The sequence below is a fragment of the Vombatus ursinus genome, unplaced genomic scaffold (genome assembly GCF_900497805.2).
Source record: "Vombatus ursinus unplaced genomic scaffold, bare-nosed wombat genome assembly UNPS02014802.1, whole genome shotgun sequence".
NCBI classification, from domain to species: Eukaryota; Metazoa; Chordata; class Mammalia; order Diprotodontia; family Vombatidae; genus Vombatus; species Vombatus ursinus.
The window spans coordinates 30473061-30495601 of record NW_020954580.1 but is presented as its reverse complement, the minus strand read 5'-3'; the positions used below and the strand labels follow the sequence as shown (position 1 = coordinate 30495601).

At 38.1% G+C, this 22541-nt stretch overlaps 1 protein-coding gene across 1 annotated transcript in view; it reads right to left on the bottom strand.

Moving 5' to 3' along the window:
• Positions 1-22541, bottom strand: part of VWA8 (von Willebrand factor A domain containing 8) — a 399466-nt gene that overhangs the window by 84486 nt on the left and 292439 nt on the right. The gene's annotated exons all lie outside the window — the stretch shown is intronic.

The following is a 22541-nucleotide window of genomic DNA, read 5'->3' as shown; positions in this document are numbered from 1 at the left end:
TCAGCCCACATTTTATCTGTTGAATTTTAAATTGATCTCTCAAATGCAAGGAAAGGATACTGTTAATCTCCTACTAACTCTCTGTAATAACTCCCACCTCAGCAGTTACCATGCACAGAGTGTACTATGTTAGGTGCTGGGTGATACAAAGATGAATAGGATTTGTCTTGGCCTCACAGAATTTACAGTTTAATAGTTTATATTTTACTGCTAATCAAGGAGAAGATAAAGGCGATCACATTTTGGTTTATATATGATACATTCTTAGCTTAATTTTAACATATTATTGTCTTTACAATCATATTTGCCTTCTGAGAAGGCATTTCTGTTTCTTCAGGATTCCTAGAAGAGAAGGCACTAAATTATTTCCTGAATGAAAAAATGAGTTTTGGGTGAAAAGATGGAAACTCATTGGAATAAACCATCATCTACCTGGATTGGTGAGGAAAAAGAAAGAAAGGGGCTTGGGTATCCTGGAAAGAGGAGGCGATTAGGAGATGGAAGGCAAGAGTTCCAAACTCAGATCTGTTACTTAGGATCATAGCCCTAGATCCAGAAGAAACTTGAGGAGCCCTCCAGGCTACCCCCGTCATTTTACAAATGAGGAAACTGAGTCCCATGAAGGTTAAGTGATTAGCCCAAGGTCATGTGCAAACAGGTAAGTCACTTAGCCTCTCTGGGACTCAGTTTCTCATTTGTAAAATAAGCAAGTTGGAACAAGATGATAAGGTCTCTCCCAGCTCTATATCTATGATCCTATAATTCCAGATAGAATTTTATTAAGTAGGGAAGTTCCAGGACAAAGGAAGGAGATATGTTTATACTCCTGAAAGCAAAATGAACAGATGTTAATCAGGCAAAGGCAGGAAGGAGAAATGTTAAGTTTAAGAGATGGTATAGGCATCAAAAAAGGTAAGAGACTTGCATGTGAAGTTCATCATGCCATGAAAGCTTTGCACTAGTAGAAAAATCACCACCTTTCCTCTGCGAACAATCAATAAGGCAGATGATTATGTGGTCAGTATTTCTGGTATTGTAGTATATTTCCCCTTTTGATATTTTTCATTTTGTGAATTTTTTTTAAAAAATAGCAGTAGTGCTATTTACATTTTGAGTACTACTAATTTTTCATTATGATTATTTAATTTTTTTGTTTCATTGTTCTATGGTAAAATGTCCCTAATGTTATTTTTGCTACTTTTGGGGCCACTCCTCTCTGCTGCTTTCCACCCAGGGGAAAATACCTCCAATTTTATGATGTAAGAGGAAAAATAGGATGCATTTTACAGAAGTTACATTTATAGCACATTATCAGAGAACTTTTAAGCTGGACAGAACTTCATTGCCTCCCATCTATTCAGTTAACTAAGAGTTACCTTGTTTTTTTTAATTGAACTGTTGGAGTAGGGTAGAAATGAAATAGGAGGCTGGAGAAGAAAAGACTACAACTATTTTGCCACTGCTGTAGCAGAAACCTAAGTATTTCAGTCAGAGCTTTTAGTCCTTGACTCTAACTCTTGGCCCCTAAAGGATAGAAAGTAGAGGAAAACAAAGGCTTTTTTTCTAGGGCAGGAGGGGGACTCATGTTCAAACAACTTCTCTCTCATCCCATCTTGATAACAGAAGTGTTGGGGGTGAAGAGAAACAACCACTATTTACTCTCCTTTCTATCTAGTATATAATTAAAGTGGGCAGCTAGCTGGTGTAACGGATGGAGTGCAGAATTTGGAGTGAGGAAGACTTATTTTCCTGAGTTCAAATCTGGCCTCATACACTCACTGTGTGACCTTGGGAAAGTCACTTAATTCTTTTTGTCTCAGTTTCCTTATACATTAAATGAGTTGGAGAAGGAAATGGCAAACCACTCCAGTACCTTTGCCAAGAAAACTAGAAATGGGGTCACAAAAAGTAGGACATGACTGAAAAACAACTGAACCACAAAAAATATAATTAAAAGAAAAAAAATCATGGCAAAAATGACATATATAGAAAGAATAAGGAGAAACAGGACTATCATTTGGCTCTTTTCTAATTCAGATCCCATAATATCACTCAGTTTACTACAACAAAAATACAGAAGATCAAGTCTATTAAGATTCTTTTAGGCAATACCAATGTAACTTCCAATGTTTCTTTTTGTCCTTTAAGAGCCTTGTGAACACTTCAAATTCATTAAATTAATTATTCCAGCTTTATACTGTCCTCATTGAGATTTTACACTACCAAGACATTTTGTTTCCAATGTGAGACTCACTATAATAAAATATCAGTTAAAGTAAGATTGATTTCAAATTGATAATTAAAAAAATACTGACAAGAATATCTAATCCTGGCTCTGCTGTCGTGTGAACCAATCCCTTACACCTTTCCCTTAAGTTTCAGGATTTTTCCTTATTACAACTACAGAATTTCAATCTTGGACAGCAGAAGATATCTCTATTATACATATTATAATAAGTCCTACTATATCTATTGGTACTTGTCTCATAGGATTATTCCAAAATTTTATCTTCTTAAACTTTTCTTTTGTCTCATTCTACATAAAAAGTATGTTGTTTTCTGAAAAGGGCAAACTCGTAACTGAATACAGAAACATAAGTAATACTCCAAATTAATAAAGCTGAAGTGCAAGATTGAAGTGTAACATGATAAGAATCATGACTAAAAAATGTTTAAAACCATAAAAATGCAGCTTCAATCCACAAACACTTTGGATAATGCCATTAATATGGGTAACTGGATTATCCAACTAAGGAATCTGAAAAGAAAAACCCAGATATAGAGATGAAATATGGTTCTTTTCTAGTTTCTGAAGTTAAATCTACTTTTAGAACAGACTGCTCATGTTTCTCTACTCATTCTCTGAAGGTTTTCTATTTGCATTTCTTTAAGCACTTCAGGTTTTATATTCTGTTTCTCTTAGAAAATGTCAAATTAACAAAGGGATAATGTTGGATTAAGTGTTCCTTAAAAAAGTTACAGGAGTTCTAAACTTTCAAAAATGGGAGTTACAATGGAAAAACTATTACATCATCATCATGACTTAGCAATTAAATGGTGAAGTGCTTTACCACCACTTCTACTAGCTTTTCCTCATAATAATTTAGGAGACATATTAGGACTATACTATACCCACAAAAGACATGAAGAAAAATATTCATGATGTTAAGGTCACTAAGCCGAATTTCTATGAGTAAAAATGCTAGTTATTTCACTAGTCAATAGCAAAATGCCCAATTGCTCTCTTGAAGTAACCAGAACATTCCAACTTACTGAACAAGAAACAGAAATATAGAAAGTTTAGAAAGTCATTAAATGAACTAGTAAGATCAAAATGAAATTAGAACACATAATCTTTTTCGAGTCCTTTCCACCAAGTGGATTCCTTTGAGATTATTAGACATCTATTCTTACAACAAATGTGTATTAGCACCTACTAAGTGCCAGATTGTGTTCGGTGTGGCAGATACAGAATCAGACACAGTTCTTACCCTAAATAGGCTTATATTCTATTGGGGGGAACAATATGTCCACATATAAGTAAATATAGAATATATACAGACCAAACACAAAAAATGGTGGTGGTGGGATAACCACTTGCCAAGGAAGGGAATCAGGAAAGGGCATGAAAGAACCAATGAATTTTAGGACAGTAGAGTTAGAAGAGACCTAGAGATCATTTGATTCCATTCTCTGACTTCAGTCAATCATTCTAGACAGAGAGATAATATACATCTCCTTCTTGAAAATCTTGAGGATGGGGACTCCGAAACACCACTACACAGCTCATTAGTACTTTTTATCAACTTGATGTTAAGTTTGGTCTTAACATCATAAATTAAAGAGTTGGAAGGAGACTTGGGATCGTTCAGGCCATTTCCTTCATTCCCATGACCCTCAAATACAAAAGTTTCTTTGTGCTATGCCAAAAATATCTCTTCAATTTAATTCTACTTTTCTTTGTGTGGAGGTGTAGCTGTATGGTGATACTGGGGATAGAACGCCACACCTGGAGTCAGGAAGACATGAGTTCAAACCTGGCCTTAGACACAAGCCGTGTGACTCTGAGCAAGTTGCTTAACCCTGTTTGCCTCAGTTTCTTCATCTGTAAAATAAGCTGGAGAAGGAAATGGCAAACCACTCCAGTATCTTTGCCAAGGAAACCCCAAATGGGGTCATGAAGAGTGGAACCCGATGACTGCAATGACTGAACAAAAATTCTTTGTATGTATATAGAAAATAAATGTTCCATACTCTTCTCAAAGAACTTCACATTAGTGTAGAAATGGACACTGACTCACAATCTCAAGGTTACCTTGCCCAGCCTTCTTGTAAACTAATTTAGCTGAAGTATTCACATTCTAAGCTCGCTGACACCCTCCTGTGGTGATAGAATGAATAATTTTGGTCAAAATTGAAAATGAGAATTGCAGTTATATTTGTTACAAGGGTTTTGTTTTTATATTTCTTTTTCAGGGGGTGAGGAGGAAGTGAGAGGAAGAGAAAACAAATACTTGTTAATTGAATTTTTTTTTTTAAAGAAAGGAGATTAGGATCCCATGGCTTAAAATTTTATAAGGGAAGTCAGTTTAAGCAAGGTGGAAGCTTTTAAGGAATAAAAGTCTAAGATATGAATAGAAGCACTTCTGATTAAGAGGGAATGGAAGGACTGTCTATAGAGACCAGTGTGGATGCAGAGGAAACTCATAGGGCTTAGATTTTTTAAAAAAAGATATTACAGAAGTGAAAGCAAGAGCAGACAACAGGGGATGAACACAAAAGCACTATGTGGTCCTTAAAGAAGACTGGATCAGGAGTGATAAAGTTTAGGATGAGCTTAGACTGGTGATAAATGCTAAGGAAAGGAAAGGGGCTACATTTGGAAATAGAGGATGGTAAAAGGGACAGTATGGGTGCTCATGGAAAGAAGACAGAACTAATTAGTTTCATTTCCCCCCCCATTTCTTCTGTCAAGGAGAATGACCTTTGGACTGGAAAGAACTGAATAAAAATGACTCCTACAGACCTGAAATCCAAGATAATGTTAGTAAGACTGTACCTTATTGTCCTTGATAAGACTTCTAATCACTCAACAGTCCTGGGTTGCCCCCTCATTCCTATTCTCATCTGCCCAGCCCCTATCCTTCTCTGTTTTCCTCCACTGTATGCTCTCACACACCTTCTTTGCTGCTCAGCCCCAGGATACGCTGGGCAAAGGAGAGGAACTGGCCTACTCTTCTGTCCTCACTGTAGCTTCTAGAGCCTTGCTCAGCAACTTTTCCTTTTTTTTGTTTTTGGTGGCTCTATCTATGTATCTACCTACCTACCTACCTACCTACCTACCTACCTACCTATGTATCTATTCATATCTTGGCTAATGCTGTCATCTATGGGCCACCAGGTCTTTCTCCCTGCTTTCTTAAGAAATTCAACTCCTGGTTCACAATCTTCTTCTCTACCTGGACCCCTGCCCTTCTACTTGGGGAATACAATATATATGAGGACTCAAACATCCTGGCCCCCAAAATCTTTAACTTCCTGATTTTCTATGACAAATTAACTTCATCGTATCTTGGTGATATCTCCACGATTCAAAACTCTGAAATTCTTTTTTTAAGCCAAATGGAGATCAAATGAGGTAATACACATACAGAACCTTGCAAACCTACAAATGTGATATAAATTCTAGCTACAACTCAATTGCAGCTTCCTAGTCTTCCATCTCACTCCCTCACTAAACCTATTCTTCATGGGCCCAAGACCTCAAGTTTCTCCAACTTTTGTTGCTCATTCATGCCATAACTGCTCATTGTCTTCTTTTTGCAGTCTTCACCCTACAATAAATTGGTTCAACCACACACTACCCTGTACCCTTGAATCCTTTTCCTCTTTGTTCCAAAGCTGCTCATGACTTGCCAAACCCCAAACCTAGATGACATCCACCATCCCGTGCTACTGAATACCCCAGAAGGAAGTCACACAATTGTACTGATTAAATTTACGTTATCTAATCTCAAACGATCTTATTGTTACACAGTAATCCTTTTATTTCTCCCTCCCCAGCCCCACCCAGGTTACTGAACTCACAGCTGTTCCAAATCTCCAGGCCAGCTAGGTGTTTCAGGGCCTAGAGTCCTGGACCTAGAGCCAGGAAGACCTGGGCTCAAATATGGTCTCAAATACTTGTTAGTTGAGTGACTCTGGGCAAATCACTTAACTGCTGTATTAGTTTCCTTAACTGTAAGATGGGGACAATAATAGTACCTACCCCTCACGGTTGTTGTGAGGATTAAACAAAGTAATATTTGTAAAGCATAGAAAACCTTAAAGTGCTATGTAAATGCTAGCTATTGTAATATTATTATTACCAATTTTTCCAATAACACAAATATAGCTAATACATAGGATGACAGTTGGGATATAGAAAGATTTCAGTGGGCTAGAAACTAGACTGAACCTAGTAAGATCAATCTATCATCCAACAAGTATTCATAAGTGCCTATACGTGCCAGATCTCTGATGGGTGCTGGGAAGCAAAAGAAAAAATGAAACGGTTCTTGCCCCCAAGTTTACAATCTAAGCAGGGCAGCCAAGTATAGATATAGATATATAGAAAATACACATTCACTGATTTTTGGAGGAAGATGCTAGTAACTGGGGCAGATCTGAAAAGTCTCATGTAAAGGGTGATGCTTGAACTAAACCTTGAAGGAAATAAGGGATTCTGAAAGGTGGAGGTGAAGAGGGAAAGTATTCCAGGCAAAGGGAGGCAGCCAGTGTAAAGGCAGGGAGACAAGACGCAGTGATAATGGTAGTGACAATGAACTGTAAGAAAGGCCAATGTGGCTGGATCATAATGTGTGTGTAGGGAAATAATGGGTAGTAAGACCAGAAAGGTAGGTTGCAGAAAAATTGTGAAAAGTTTTAAATACCTAAAAGAGGAGTTTCTATTGGAGTCTTGAGGTAATAGAGAACTACTCAAATTTGTTGATTAGAGGAGTGAAATGGTCACTTGTACTTTTAGGAAAATTACTTTTAGCAGTAGCTGAGTGGAGGAAAGACCTGAGGCAGGGAAACCAATTAGGAATCTATTGCTACAGTCTAGGTTAGTGGTGATGAGGGCCTAACTAGCCTGGTGAGTTTGTGCATGGATAGAAGCAGACAGATTCAAGAGATACTGTGGAGGAAGAAACGATAAGATTCTACAACTAAGTGGATAACCAGGGAGTGAAAGTGATGATTTTAGCATGACCCATAAGTTGCAAAGTAGTATACTGGAGGCAAGACTTGAAGCCAGCCTCTTTGTATCTAACTAGGCCACGCTGTCCCTTAAATATATGAGACAAAACACACACACACACACACACACACGCAAACACACTGAATGCTGGTAGAGCTGGGTAGTAACAATTGGGGAATCATGAAAGGCCTCTGGAAGTAAGTGGCACTTGGGTTAAGCTGTGAAGTTCTAAGAGTGTTCTAAGAGGAGGGATGAGGAGGAAGAGTATGTTAGGCAGAGGAGAGCTGTGCAGAGGTGAGAGGGGCTTATGTGCGTGGAGCAGGGGCCATGTTTGAGAGACATTGCGCAGACAGACAGAACAAGACATGGCTGACAACAGAGTATATATGGGAAGATGGTGAGCAATTGAGGATGACACCAAGGTGATCTGGGTCCTGACTAAAGGGAAGGATTTCAGTGCCATACATGTGCAAATGTAAGAGGTTTCATTACTTATCTCTAACCCACAGTCAGGTCAGTTCTTCCCAGGTGAGTCCAGAATTCAGCGGATTAATACCCTCCCCCACCCCAAAAGGAGAAGGGTCTCTAAATCTGAATGACCACTGCTCATAGTGGTAAGGGACAAAGGACAGTAGACACACATATAAAGTATTTCAGTCGCGTTCAAGAAATTGATTTCACAAATACAAGGCGGGGAAGGCAGGACTAGACAACAGTTTGTCTGAAAAAGATATGAGGTGGTTAAGTGGTCTGCAAACTGCAATGTGATACGGCAACCAAAAAGGCTAATATAATCTTGGGTGGCATTAAGAGGCACCATCCTTCCTGCTAAAGCCTCATTTGTATTATGATGCTCCATTCTGGGTACCTCATTTTAGAAAAGATATTCACAAGCTGGAAAGCATCCAGAGGGAGGCAACCAGAATAGTGACAGATCTTGAGTACATGTCATATGAGGATTAGGTTAAAGACTGATTAAGTCTGGAAAAAGAGAAAACATAGAACCCATGATAATATTTGAAGGACTGTCACACAGAAGCTGGATTAGTCTTGTCCTGTTTGGCCCCAGAAGGCAGAACTAGCAGGATGAAAAGTTGTAAAGTCAGGTTTGATATCAGAGAAAAAAAATACCCCTTACATGTGTGTTGCATATTTCCTCTCTTGTCCCACTTAATATAGCTCAGTCTCTTTCGAGCTCAGATGATCATAATAACCTCCTAACCAACCTTCTTGTCTCACCCTCCTTCCAATTCATCCTCTAGCCTGCTGTCAAGAGCCCTGGTCACCTTACTGCTCTGGCTCCAAAAACTTAGCTCCTCACAGCCATCTGAACAAACACCAAAAACCAACCTGACATTCCAGGTTCAGCCCAATTGCTCTGTTCCACCTCCCTGTATCAGTCCACATGATCCATTTGAACCCTTCTCATCATTCAAAGCCTTGATCCTCTTGGTGCCATACCTGGCTTCTCACTCTCTCACCCCAAGTGTCCAATTAGATGTCTAGTTTTGACCTTGCTATCACCACAATGTCAGTTACAAGTTTTTTTCTACACCCACAGCTGCTATTCTCATCCAGCCCCTGACCAGCTCTTGCATGAACTCTGGCACTGTTCTCCTAATAGGACTCCTCAACACAAGCCTCTTCTCACTCATCCTCCACACAGCTGCTAAACTGTTTTTGTTATGGGGCAGGTCTGTCAAGCCCTCTACTCAATCAACTTCAGTGGCTCCCTAACACCGGAAGGGTAAAATAAAAATTCCTCTGTTGGGCCTTTAAAATCCTTCCCTCCATGGCCCACATCCTACCTTTCCAGCCTTACCACACATCACTCCCCTTCATACCATCCTGGCCTTTTTGAGATTCCTGGTCCTTTTTAGTGGCTGTGCCCAGGCCCAGAATGTGTTCCCTTCTCATCTCCAAGTCTTAGAATCTCAGTTTTCCATCAAGACTCAAGTGTTATCTTCTCTATAAAACTTTTCTTGGTCCCTATTTGTAGTATCTCTCCCACCCAAGTTACCCTGTATCCACTTTATGCGTGTTTTGTATATACCTGCATATGTTCATATTATCTCCTCTGTAAGAATGTAAGCTCCTGGAGGGCAGGGGTCCTTTCACTATTTTCTTTCTATCACTAGCTTCTGGCACAGTATTTGGCACAGAGTCAGTTTAATGGCTATTGGTTTGATTTGATTATTTTCTCTATGAGGTCTTACATGATCTCCCTATCTCTGATCTCTCATATGAGCACTTCTCTTATAAACTTATTCCATTGAGTTTTGTATTACAGTTATTTGTGTACACATTATTTGTATTGCATATCTAAATTCCTTGAAGGCAGCAACTTCTTATTTATCTTTGAATCTTCATCAGTATCTAGCACAAGGGACACTGATTACACTATTTAAAAGGTCTTTAATCTGTGAGTGAATGTAGATGATACTGTCTACAAGTGTATCAGGCTAATTTATATTAAAGAGAGCACAAGGGAGATATTTCCAGCTAGTATTTCACTTCTTGTTAAATTATGGACTGTGTGAAAAGAACAAAATAATGTATAACCTTTAGGGATTAAGACTTAAAATAGTTGTCATATGGTACAGCTCTGTGGGTTAGGACAGACTAGGCAAGAACATGTGAATTTAAAATTTATTTATGGAATCATTTCTCTTTTTCTGGATGACTCATAGGTAAATATCCAGACATAGTGATTGAGGTAATGGGTGGCTTAGTATCCATTCTAGGGTATTCCCCTATTCCAATTATGAATCTAATTTAAGCTTTAAAATGTCCTGCTGTTTCTCAGTAGATGACACCATTGCTCAGGATGGAATTGCTCAACCCTGACCAGCAATATGAAACGTTACATCTTTATTACCCATGTAAACACCTCTTAAAAACAGAAGTATTTTAAGGATTAAAATGAAAACATTCTCAAAACAAATCTTAATCTAAGGAATTATTATTGTTAAGACATTCCCCTTAGACAAAACACAGGAACAGCAGCATCAGTGAGAGTAATCAGACAAAATGTCAATGATATCCTTAGCAATGGAAGGTATTGTAATGAGGTCAGGACTAAATGATCTCTTCTAGCTCTCATGTTCTGATTCCAGGTAGATACCTCTCAGGTTACCATTCTACACAAGAAGGAGTAGGAAGAATGAAGTAGGAGGTAAAACAAAGAGATTATATACAACATCAGTGTCAGCATTATCATAAAATACTATTTACTAAGTATACACATATGCGTGATGCTATGACGGATGCTCCTTAACTCCTGACAACAACCCTGTCCTAAAGGAGACTATAATCTAAAGTTAATCACAGTGCCAAGAATAAGAGTGCTCTCTGACGACTCTATTAGATTAACAATCATTTTCTTTACTATATTTTATCAAATTTAGAATTACACAGTGGAGAATCTTTGATCTAAAGAATCATAGCCTCATAGAATTAAAACTGGAAGGGACTGGAGAAACCACTGAGTCTAACCCTCTTCATTTTTTAGATGAGCAATAATTTGACCAGAGGGTCAATAATTTGTCCCGGGGGTCCACAGCTTGTCAGTATCTGAGCTGAAATCTGAGTCCAGGTCTTCTTCCTTCCTTTTGACTCTAAGTCTAATAAACCATCTACTATGCCATGCTGCTGTTCAAGCAAATAATTGACTTCCACATAACACCTTGCAAGTTGAACTTCAGTATTTAATATTCATACTAAAGGGTCATAAGTATAGCAGAAATGATGTGAGTTGAAAGACTTTACATCTCCTTTCTAAGAGACATAAGAATTCACAGTGAGCTGAAGGCAAGAGAATAATTCATATTTATATGTCCCTAAATCTAAATATCACTCTCTCTATAAATATACATATTTCACAAAATCTTAGAATTTTAAAGGATCTTAGAAGTCATCTAATCAACCTTCCACTCAATAAAGGAATCTTCTCTACAATACTGACAGCATCTTCTTGAATACTTTTCAATACTTTTCAACTCAAATTGTTAAAAGTTATTTTTAATATTGAGCCAATATTTAGAGCCATATAGAATAAGTCTAATCAAATTATTTTATTATATGATAGCCCTTTAAATATTTGAAGACAGAGATTATCTTCTCTTCAAATATTCTCTTATGCTCAGTATATGTCAATTATGGGTTAGAGTAGCCAACTTTATGCTACTGTAAGAGAGAAACAACTTCCAGGAACAAGGAGATGATACACTGTACTCTCTGCCCTGGTCAGACTACACCTAAAGTATAGTATTGGGTCCAGGGCTCCATACTTTCAGAGGGAAGTCGCTAAGCTGGAGAGTATCCAAAGGAAGGCAAACATAGTGAAAGGTTTTGAATTCTGGGTGTAAGAGAAGGAACTGGGTAATTTGACCAGGAGAAAAGAAGACTTTGGGAGGTAATCATAGCTATCTTTAAATATCTTATGTCCTGTTACATGGAGGAGGGAATAGCCTTGTTCTGTTTTGGAGCCAAATCACAGAATTAGTAGCAATAGGTGGAAGTTAACAAAGAAATAAATTTAGGCTTGAGGCAAGGAAATAACTCCTAACAATTCAAGCTGGCTGAATGGAATGAGCAGTCTTATGAGATGAGAGGGTTTTTGCCTTACTGAAGGTCTTCAAGCAAACTCTGAGTGATCATTTGAGTATGTTATAAGTGATATGGGCCAGATGTTCTCTGAGCTCTCTTTCAATTCCATGATTCTTCTCCAGGCTGAACATTACCAGTTTTTTCAGCTGTTCCTTATCTGTCATGATTCTGAGATTCCTCACCATTCTGGTTGCCCTCTTCTGGCTGCTATTCAAGAGTTGCTCAGAATTGAATACATTACTCTAAATGTGCTGCCCTGACTTGAACTACGTTACTCAAAATGTGTTCCAGTTAGTGTGTACTAAAGTACTATTACATTCTTGGTTCTGGCCACTATATGTCTACTAATGCAGCCTAAGATTAAGTAAATGAAAACAGCAAAAAACTGGACAAATCATACCAGTGGTTTCTTGCATAGTCAACTAATATTGTCTGGCCCTTCTTCCATGAAGGCAAGTCTTGTCTCTTAGGCTTCCTCAAATTAATGTCTAAACTGCATTAAAGAGCAGGAGATCATATTCATATTACATAAGATCATAGATTTAAAGTTAGAAGGGACCTTACAGACTAACTAGTCTAACGAATTTTACATATGGGAAAACTGAGGCCCAAAGGAAAGATGTAATTTGTCTAAATTCAAATTAGTGCAAATAGCAGAGCTAAAATTTGAATCTAGGTCTTCTGACTTCAAATTCAGTATCTCACATCACTAACCTCAGAATTCCCATTTGTCCATTTCCAGAGGGTACTGAACAAAGACCAAAACTTTAACACAGAATTTAAGATTTTTCACAGTTAGAATGGTTCCTTCTATGCTCATCAGCTTTCTTTATCCCCTATGATCCAGTCAAAATTAATTATTGCTATTTCCCAAACATGGGTTTTGCTGTAGCTACACTTTTGTTTGTGCTATTCTGTCTTCCAAGAATGGCATAGAGAATGGCCTGGCAAAGTCACAGGAAATGGAGCTGCAGTGTTGTATTTGAGGAACAGTAAAGTAAGCTAGGGTAGCTGGATCACAGAATAATTCGAGGGAGTTAAGTACAAAAAGACTGGAAAGATAGGAAGGGGCATAGAATTAAATGATGTCCCAGTCCCAACCTAGAAAGTATTTTTAGTTGTAAATAGATGACTATGCCATAGTGGACCAAGAGGTCACTATTTTTGTCAGTGCAGAAGAGGTGTTGAAAGATCATTCTTTTGTGCCAATTGTGTTGATCTCTTTCAAAGAGCTTCTACTACAAGTTTTTATTTTATTTTATGTAGGCAATTACTGGTAAAACCACCTGTTCTCAAAAACATTACAGTTTCTGACAGGGTTTTTTCTTGTGTGCACAAAGCCTGATACTTGACGGGCTAAAATGAAATCTTGGGCATGCAGCTAACACACTGAGCTATGGGTTTTGCTTCTACACACCAGTAATACTTTAGCTTTTCTTCTAGGGTCCAAGGCTTTTAGCAGCTTTTTGAAGGAAGCAGAGAGCGTTTGTGGCTTCTGTATTGTTATATTGGAACCCTGGGGAAAGGGTTCAATCTGAGCTGTTTCAGAAGGAGAATAATTTTAGTTAGCAAAACACATTTTTCACAATAACTCTGTGATGGAGGTAGAATATTCTTGTGCCAATTGTATCAATGAAAAAAATTGAGGCTCATGGTAGTTAAATGACTTAATTAAGAGCAGAGAGACATTAAGAGTCAAAGCGGGTCTTTTGTCACCAAGTCTAATTACTTTTCCACCATAACATGCTGCACCCCAATACTTGTGACACAAATTTTGTATGAGATGTTCCTTCCCCCCAAAATCCTTTTTTTCTTGTCAATATATCTTATATTATTCTACCATAGAGTACTCCAGAAATTCACTTCACCTCTTTCCATAACTGTTATGTCCTTCAGAAGACAACTCTTTGGAGGGTATTGTCTTTTCAAGGAGAATAGTCCTTTTGGTGGGCACAGAAATACATGCTGTTCTCTTTGCATGGGGAGGAACTGTGTCATTGACTGAATTGAGAAAGTAAAATCCCTCTGAAAACTGGATTGTTTAAGAGCCAAATGACCATTTGAAAGAGACTAATGATGGAAAACTGGAATATGACTTTCTCTGAATCACCAATAGCAGCATAATGGCAATGATTCAGGCTTAACAGTTGCCCATCCAAATGGTTCCTATAGACTGAGATGCAATCTGTCCTCACTTTGGAGTTTCACAATACTAGGAGACATACTTAGAACCTTTCTTGATTTTATGAACTCCCTACACTCAAAATATAATGTAAAAGGTTAGGGTTTTTCGTTCCTCTCCTCTCCGACCATGTTAATTTTGACCATTAGGGGAATTTAAAATGTCCTGCATGATATTACCATGTGCTCATATTACTACTAAAAAATCCTAGGCAGAAAGGGCAAGGTAAATAGCTGATTTTGTGCTAGCACAATCTGAATTAATGTCTGAAATTTTTGGGGGGTGCCTGAATGGATACCTTAGAAGTAACAGATGACTTAATGAGAGGAGGTCATTTTTCTCTATCCATATTATTAAAATAGCATTGATGAGGCCCCTATTTATTGACACTAATGTTGACAACATATTAACCAAGAAAAGGAAAAATGAAATAACCTATTCTAAAGGGAATTTGGAGATACTAATTCAGGCAATGGCTTTATAAGGAAACAGGAAATGAGAAGAGAAAACTTTTCAAAATTCTATTTACTTTAAACTAAGGAATGGTATTCAGAAGGGAATGAATGAACATTGTATCTTTAGAAAAGTTAATATGGGGGCAACTAGGTGGCGCAGTGGATAGAGCACCGACCCTGAAGTCACGAGGACCTGAGTTCAAGTCCGGCCTCTGACCAAACACTTGACACTTACTAGCTGTGTGACCCTGGGCAAGTCACTCAACCCCAATTGCCTAAAAAAAAATTAAAAAAAAAAAAGTTAATATGGGCATTCTGAATTCAACTTGTTCTTAGAGTTTATGCAAAATTATAAGAAAAATCTTGATTTTACTCTGTTTTTTCTTCTTAAGCCGTACTTTTTAAAACAAGGCTGAAGATCTCAATCCCTCTATTGATCACTGCCATAGCTCTGACTTCCGGATTTTCTTCAAGCTGTCAAGTTTAAGCAAGGACTACTTTTCAATCTCTTTTTTAGAAATGACAAAATTTTCTTCCCAAAGAAGATAATAAATAAAATCAGTAATAGTTGAATACCAAGTCTGACAATGAATTCTATTAGATCATGATTTGATAATAATAAGACTGTTACTAGAGGTTTATTTTAATTTGGGATGGTTTTATTAGGGACCTCTAACAATTCTTGCACAATTCTTGCCAAAAGTTCTACATTTATAAAGAACTGATCACTTCTTATTAAGTAACAATCTTACTTTAAATTATGGCAATAAGATGGTAGGATTCCAATAGTAGGTTGGAGTTATGCCCACTGTAGTTCATAATTTTAAACTTCAATGCTACAGTACAGATTTGCAGACTCATTCTTTCAATTATAAGTATTATTAAGACCTTACTGGATTACTCTTAGAAGCATTACTACCTATGTGAGATCTCAAAATTTTCTGGGCCTTGGTTTCCTTCTCTGTAAAATTAAGGTTTTGGGTTAGTTGATCTCTAAGGGCCCTTCCTGTTCTAAACACCATAGTCCTATATTTTAGGGAAATGCCAACCTTTCCTTCTCCAAAACTGCCCTTGTTTCATCTAGTATTAGTTTATACATTAATAGGAGCTGAATGGAAGCTTTAAGATGCCACACGGAGCTTGCAGTAGAGAAGCATGAGCAAAGGCAACTTATAACTCCTGGGTGATTCTTAGATCTACTTTTCCATCTCTTACCTCTCTCCGGATCTCCCAGCCTCACATCTTCAACTGCGTACTGGGCATCTCAAATTGGATACTCAAATACTCAACATGTTCACAACCAAATGTTATCTTTGCCCCAACCAACATCCCCCCCTCTTCCTAATTTCCCAATTACTATGGAGGGGACAGGGGGCAGCTAGATGGCGCAGTGGATAGAGCACGGCCTTTGAGTTGGGAGGACCTGAGTTCAAATCCGGCCTCAGACCAAACACTTGACACGCTTACTAGCTGTGTGACCCTGGGCAAGTCACTTAACCCCAATTGCCTAAATTTAAAAAACAGAAAAAGATCGTGCACTATGGAGGGGACCACCATCTTCCCAGTCTCCCAAGCTCACAGTCTAGGAGTCACTCTGACTCCCCATATCTAAACCGTTGGCAAGTCCTGCCAATTCTGCCTTCACAACATCTCTTGAATATATCCTTTTCTCTCTTCTGGCACTGCTTCCAACCTGGCGCAGCCTGCCTTACACATGAATGAATGCAACATCCTGCTGGTTCATTCTCTTGCCTCAAGCTTGTGCCCACTCCAACCCACCTCATTTAGTCCTCCTGAAACACAGGCCTGGTCATGTCATTGTGCTATTCAATCAACTCTTTTGCTGTTGTTCAGGGGTTTCAGCCATATCTGACTCTTTGTGATCCCATTTGGGATGTTCTTGGCAAAGATGCCAGTCATTTGCCATTTTCTTCTCCAGCTCATTTTACAGATGAAGAAACTGAGGCAAACAGGATTAAGTGAGTTGTCCAGAGTCACACAGTTACTGAGTGTCTAAGGCCAGATTTGAACTCAGGAAGATGAGTCTTTCTGACTTCAGGCCCAGCACTCTATCTACTGTGCCCCCTAGCTTCATAGTACTTAGAGGATCAAATTTAAATCTTTTCCTTGGCTTTTAGAAGTCTTCATAACCTGGCCCCTGTCTGCCTTTCCAGTCTACTTATACCCTAATTCCCACATATTCGGCAATCCAGCAATAGTGGCCTCTTGGCTAATACTCAAACACTCCGTCTCTTTCTCTGGCTGTCCTCCATATATGGGATGTTCTCCTTCTTCAGCTCTGTCTCCTGACCTCCCTGGCTTCTTTAAGGTCCCAGAAAAAATCCTTTTTTTTACTGAAACCCTTTCCTTATCCCTTCTTAATTCCAGTGCCTTCCCTCTGTTAACTGTTTTCTATTTATCCTGAATATAGATTGCTTTGAATATATTTGTTTGCATATTGTCTCCTTTATTAGAGTGTTAATTTGTGGTTTTCTAAAGTCAACATTTCTACTTGAGTTTGACACCATTATGTAAGATAACCCATGTGCAATTGTGATAGTCCCAAAATATTAAATGGTATGGAGGAAAGCCTCTATTGCATTGGATAGATCTTCTATGGACAATTTAGGGAGAAAAAAGAGTGTGAATTGCCTGGTAAAATAAGCCATGGAGGGACTGAAATCTGCACCAATGGAAAAAGTATTCCAACAATGGTATCACAGATCTAAGTATTTAGGATATGGTTAACACAAAACAGATATTAAGTCCACTATAATGAAGAAAATAAGAAATTAATCAGTTACATTACAGTTCTTTGTTTTATGGGTTGTAAATAACAATAAAAATAACTCTGATTAATTCGCCTTTGTAATTATATCGTGAGATATGCTCATTTGATAAAGACTGGACCTCAGATTCCTCAAAATAAAAAACTTGTGACATTCCAACACAGATACATAAACACATGATCATTCACTGAGAAGTATTAATAACTATAATGGAGAAGGAAGATATTTAGTTTGAATAAGCAAAAGAAATACAAATAGGATTATGGTGGACAAATTTTCTATTTTTTCTTCTATGTTATTCTCATCAGCTCACTCCAGGTACAGTCACAGAACACTTCCTGGTTATAGAAATATGATATGTACCTGACTCTTTTTGGAGCTGCAAGGCATACTATCAATCAACAAGCACTTACTGATTACTACTGTCCTAAGACCTGTAGATAGAAAGGCAAAATCAGGGTCCTTGGTCTCAAGAGGACAGACATCATGCAAATGACTATTTACATACAAGGTATATACAGTATAAATAGGAGAGGAAAAAAAACTGTATACTTAGCATTTTTCCCCCTGCTTTTCATAGCTGCATTCCTGGTTCAATCATAGTGTCATTGATTTACAGTTGGTGGTCTTATGTGTAACGGCAGGAGTCAGTATTTTCCAGTTTGGGATTCCCTTGCCTTTTGAATATGTTTCCTCCATCGTCTTTATGAATGTGACTCATTCTAGTCATTTCTGGTATGTCTTATTCTTCCTGGATCTTGCTCTCATGTAGCTGTCATAATTTTCCATGAGGTATTAGTCGATACAGGCTTAAAGTAGCACCTTCTCAGGGATAATACATTTTTACAGAGGACATTTGATGATATTTTTATACCCTGAGGTTGAATATCTAATAACTAGCTTTTAGTCACTCTCTCAGGTAGTAGAGGGAAAAATATATGTTATCTAGCACCCAGCATGGGACTGCGCACTAAGTACCTAGTAAATTAATGAACTTCTAAATGGGAGAATCTCACCTGATCCCTGATCTCCTACTGCTTCCTCCCCCCAACCCTCCCACCCTTTCATTTCACAGTATGACAAGCCTTACCCAAAAAGTATAAGAGAGATGTATGGGAAAATGCTAAATGGGAGGTTGTTTTGACCTCAAGAGAATTTCTGGAGACACAAATAGATCCTTTTTCAACCCACGGGAGGAGTGAGATTCTGTGTAGAGCCATCATCCACAGTGTCATAAAAACTATCCTCTGACCTTGAAATAAGAGAATCAGGATATTGTGTTCTTTCAGATTTACTGACTTTGGAGTCAAAAGTTAACTGCAGACTATTATCCTTAAATCAGATGCTCATACAGAGGGCCAGCCTCAGAGAGAATTGATAACAGCCACTATAATGAAAAACTGAATGAACATAGCATTGCGAATATAACTTAGAGGATTTCAAAATTTGAAATATCCTGCTTTCACATTCCCCCAGGGCCCCAAGGAAACTAAACATGGATAAATTTAAATTGGGAAAGAGATATGGCTTAATGAAAATATCAAGTAGAACAGTAACAATGTTAGATGTTTTTTTTAAAATAGAACATTTAAAAACTGTTTTCTTTTTCATTCCTCATTCATTCTCTCATATATTAATGCCTGAGTACCTGCAATGTGCAAGACACTGTGAGAGAGACAAAGATGAATTAAGACACAAGATTCTGCCATCTTTTTTTAGCTCATTCAATACTTTTTTGAAGTAGTGTGTGTTTATGGAAGCACTTTTAAAAGGCCCCAGAAAAGAATGCTTATAATATTATGCCAGACTAGGTCTCTAGTCTATTTATGGTAAATGTGGAAGAAAAGCTGAACTATAGATTTTTCAGGGTTTTTTTTTTATATACACCAGAACAATAGTCATTAGGAATCTTATGGAGATAGTACCTGATGTTTGAGGGGAAAAACCTGAAGTGCTGCCTCAAGTGACTTGGAATAATTCTAAGTGCAACTGGGTCAATCAATTATCACCAAACATTTATTAAGCACCTACTACGTGCCAGGACTATGCGAGATGCTGGGGATACAAATACAAAGAATGAAATGATCCTACTCACAAGAAGTCTACGTTAAAAAAGGGTAGAAGAAAACTACAAATATAAATATATACAGCATAAATATAAAGTGAATAAATATGAAGCAAAGCACCTGAAGCTGAAGGGGTCAAGAAAGGCTTTTATGTGGTTAGCGGTTGAGTTGTACTCTTAAGGGAAAAGAGGGATTCTATGAGGTGCAGTGATGAGAGAATGGCTTTTGAGGCTATGGGCCAATGTAAAGATATTGAGATGGGAAATGGGAGATGGAGCTTCATGTGTGAGAAGGCCAATTTAGCTTGATTGAAAAGTAGAAAAGGTGAAGTTCCATGAGACTAGAAAGTGACACCGTAGGCTTGCTGTGTCTTTAAAAGGCAGAGGTGTTTATATTTTATCCTGGAGACAATAGGAAGCCATTGGAATTGGCTTAGTAAGGGAGTCACTTTGTTGGCAGTAGGGTGGAGAGTTGAGGCAAGGAGACCAAGGAAGAGACACTTGCAATAATCTAGGTAAGAGGTGATGAGGGCCTGAAAGAAGGTGGTAGCTGTGTGAGAGAAGGGGTCACATGCGAGAGGTGTGGTAGAAGTAGAAATGGCAAAATTTAGCAACTGATTGAATATGTGAAGAGATGGAATGTGAAGAGCTGAAGATAATGCTGAGGTTAACAACCTGGGAGACTAGAAGGATGGCAGTGCCTTTGACAGAAACAGAGAAGTATGGAAGAGGCAAGGGTTTGATGGAAAATAAGAGTTCAGCTTTAGAAATGTTGAGTTTGAGATGTCTCAGGAACATCTAGTTTGAAATGTCTAATAGGCAACTGGTGAAATGGGACTGAAGATTTGGAGAGATTTAGTATACACACACACACACAAACATACACATGCATATACATATATACACACATATATCCATATATATATATTTGTGAGTTGTCTGTATAAAGATGATAAATAAACTCATAAAGATGATGAGGTACCAAGCAAAAAAGTACAGAGAGAGAAGAGGGTTTAATATGGAACCTTGATATAGATAATGAAACGGCAAAAAGTCTAGAACCAGGAAAGAGTAGTGTCACAGAAACACGGAGAAGGAAGTGCCTAGGAAGACTGGGTGGTGACAAAGGGGACAGTGACAAAGGCAGCAGATAGGTTAAAGGTGAGGACTGAGAAAAGGCTATCACATTTGAGAACTAAGAGACCAGTGGTAACCTTGTAGAAAGGAGCTTCTTAACTGATGAGACTGAAAAAAAGACTACAAAGAGTTAAGGAATGATGGAGGGGAAAGAAAACAGAGGCTATTAGTATAGACAGCTTTCTCAAGGAGTCTGGCTATGAAAGGGAGGAGAGATATGAGACTTTAACTTGAGGGGATGGGAGATCTGGGCACGTGTGAAGGCCGAGGAGAAGAATCTAGTATATAAGGAGAGGAGAAGGGAAGAAAGGGGAAAGAAGAGAGGGAGAGAGAGAAAGACAGCGAGAGAGAAGGAGAGGGGGAGAGAGGGAGAGAGAGAAAGAAAGAAGGGGGGAAGAAAGAGAGAAAGAGGGAGGGAAAGAGAGAGAGAGAGATTAAAGATGCATTCTGTTGGAGAAGATGGGAGGGATGGTACCCAAGTACACATGTAATGGCCTTGGCAAGAAAAAGAACCACTTCTTTGTCAGAAAACAGGGGAAATGAGGAAAGAGGGGAAGAAATATATTAAGGCAAATATGAAGAAATATATTTTCATGGGCACAAGGCAGAACACATTTAGAAGAGCTTAGAATGACAGTCATGATTCTGAAAGCATGAAATTCAACAAATTATGGTATGAATGTAATAGAGTTATACTGTGCTATAAGAAAAGATGAACGAGATGGTATTAGAAAAATCTGGGAAGTCTTATATGATGTGATGCATAGTGAAGTGAGAAAAACCAGGAGAAAAATTTATTCAATAATGACACTATAAGGACAAAAAAACCCCTAAAAAATCAAATCTCTGAAAAACTTAAGAACTCTGATCAATGCAATGATTAATCATGTTTCCAGAGAAGTTATGATGGAACCTATTAGCCACTTCTTGACAGAGAGGTTATGGACTAATGGTACAGAATGAAATATACATTTTTTGACACAGCCAATGCTGAAATTTCTTTTGCTTGACTATGTATATTTGTTACAAAGGCTTTGTTTTTCGTTTGCTTTTCTATTTGATAAAGGGTGCAGTGGTAGGGGGAGAGAAATTTGATTTTTGTTTGTTAAAAATAACTTAAAAATATAGATTTCAAGCTACTTTTTTCAAGCTACTGGGTGGTATGAGCAGTGTGTAGTTTTGGCTAGAGAGTTGAACTTTGAATCAGGAGAATCTTGGTTCAGGTCCTGACTCTGACACATATTGGTTGTGTGACAATGGACAAGTTACTTAATCTCTTAATGTCCCAGGAAACTTTCAGAATACAAACTACAGGGAAGGCAAAAGAATTTGTATCAGTACTGGGAATTTCCTCATTGAGAGTTCCCTACACCAAGGAAATCACAGGTCTGTTCCAAAAACCACCCAAATACAATCTCCCGCCCCTCGCCCCAAACAGTTTTTATGCAGTCCTGAAATGATGCTAGAAGTTCTTAATAATGGGTTTGTAGAATTAAATTATGATGATCATTCGCTCTAAAGGTTATCTAAATTACAGGGAAACATGCTTCTTACCATCCATTCACATTAATATATTATTACTAATTAATCCTCTCATGGAATCCGAATCCATTTAAAACACAGAAAGAATCTATTAAACTAAAGTGAAAATTTAAATAAACAATGGTTTCAAGGTCAGTAGCTCTAGAAAGCTGAAGCACAGCAGACACTACAGTCAATAAACTGACACCGTTTATCCAAGTGTGAAGCTTACTCACCAAAATGCTACGGAACCAGAGATGGGGAAGAATGTTCTCGGGTTCATAAGATCATTAATCTATACAGCTGGAAGGGACCTCAGAGACCATCTAGCCCAGCCCATTCATTCTGCAGATGAAGAAACTAATGTTCAGGGTTGGGACTTAATGATTTGCTCAAGGGCACACATCAAGTAAACATCAGAGGTGGGATCTGAACTCAGGTCTTCTGGCTCCAGAACAAGTTATTTTCTTTTGTATCTGATGCTGCCTGATCCTGATGAACCTTTTCTTCATTCCCTAAGAGAAGGTCCATGGTTACACCAAGT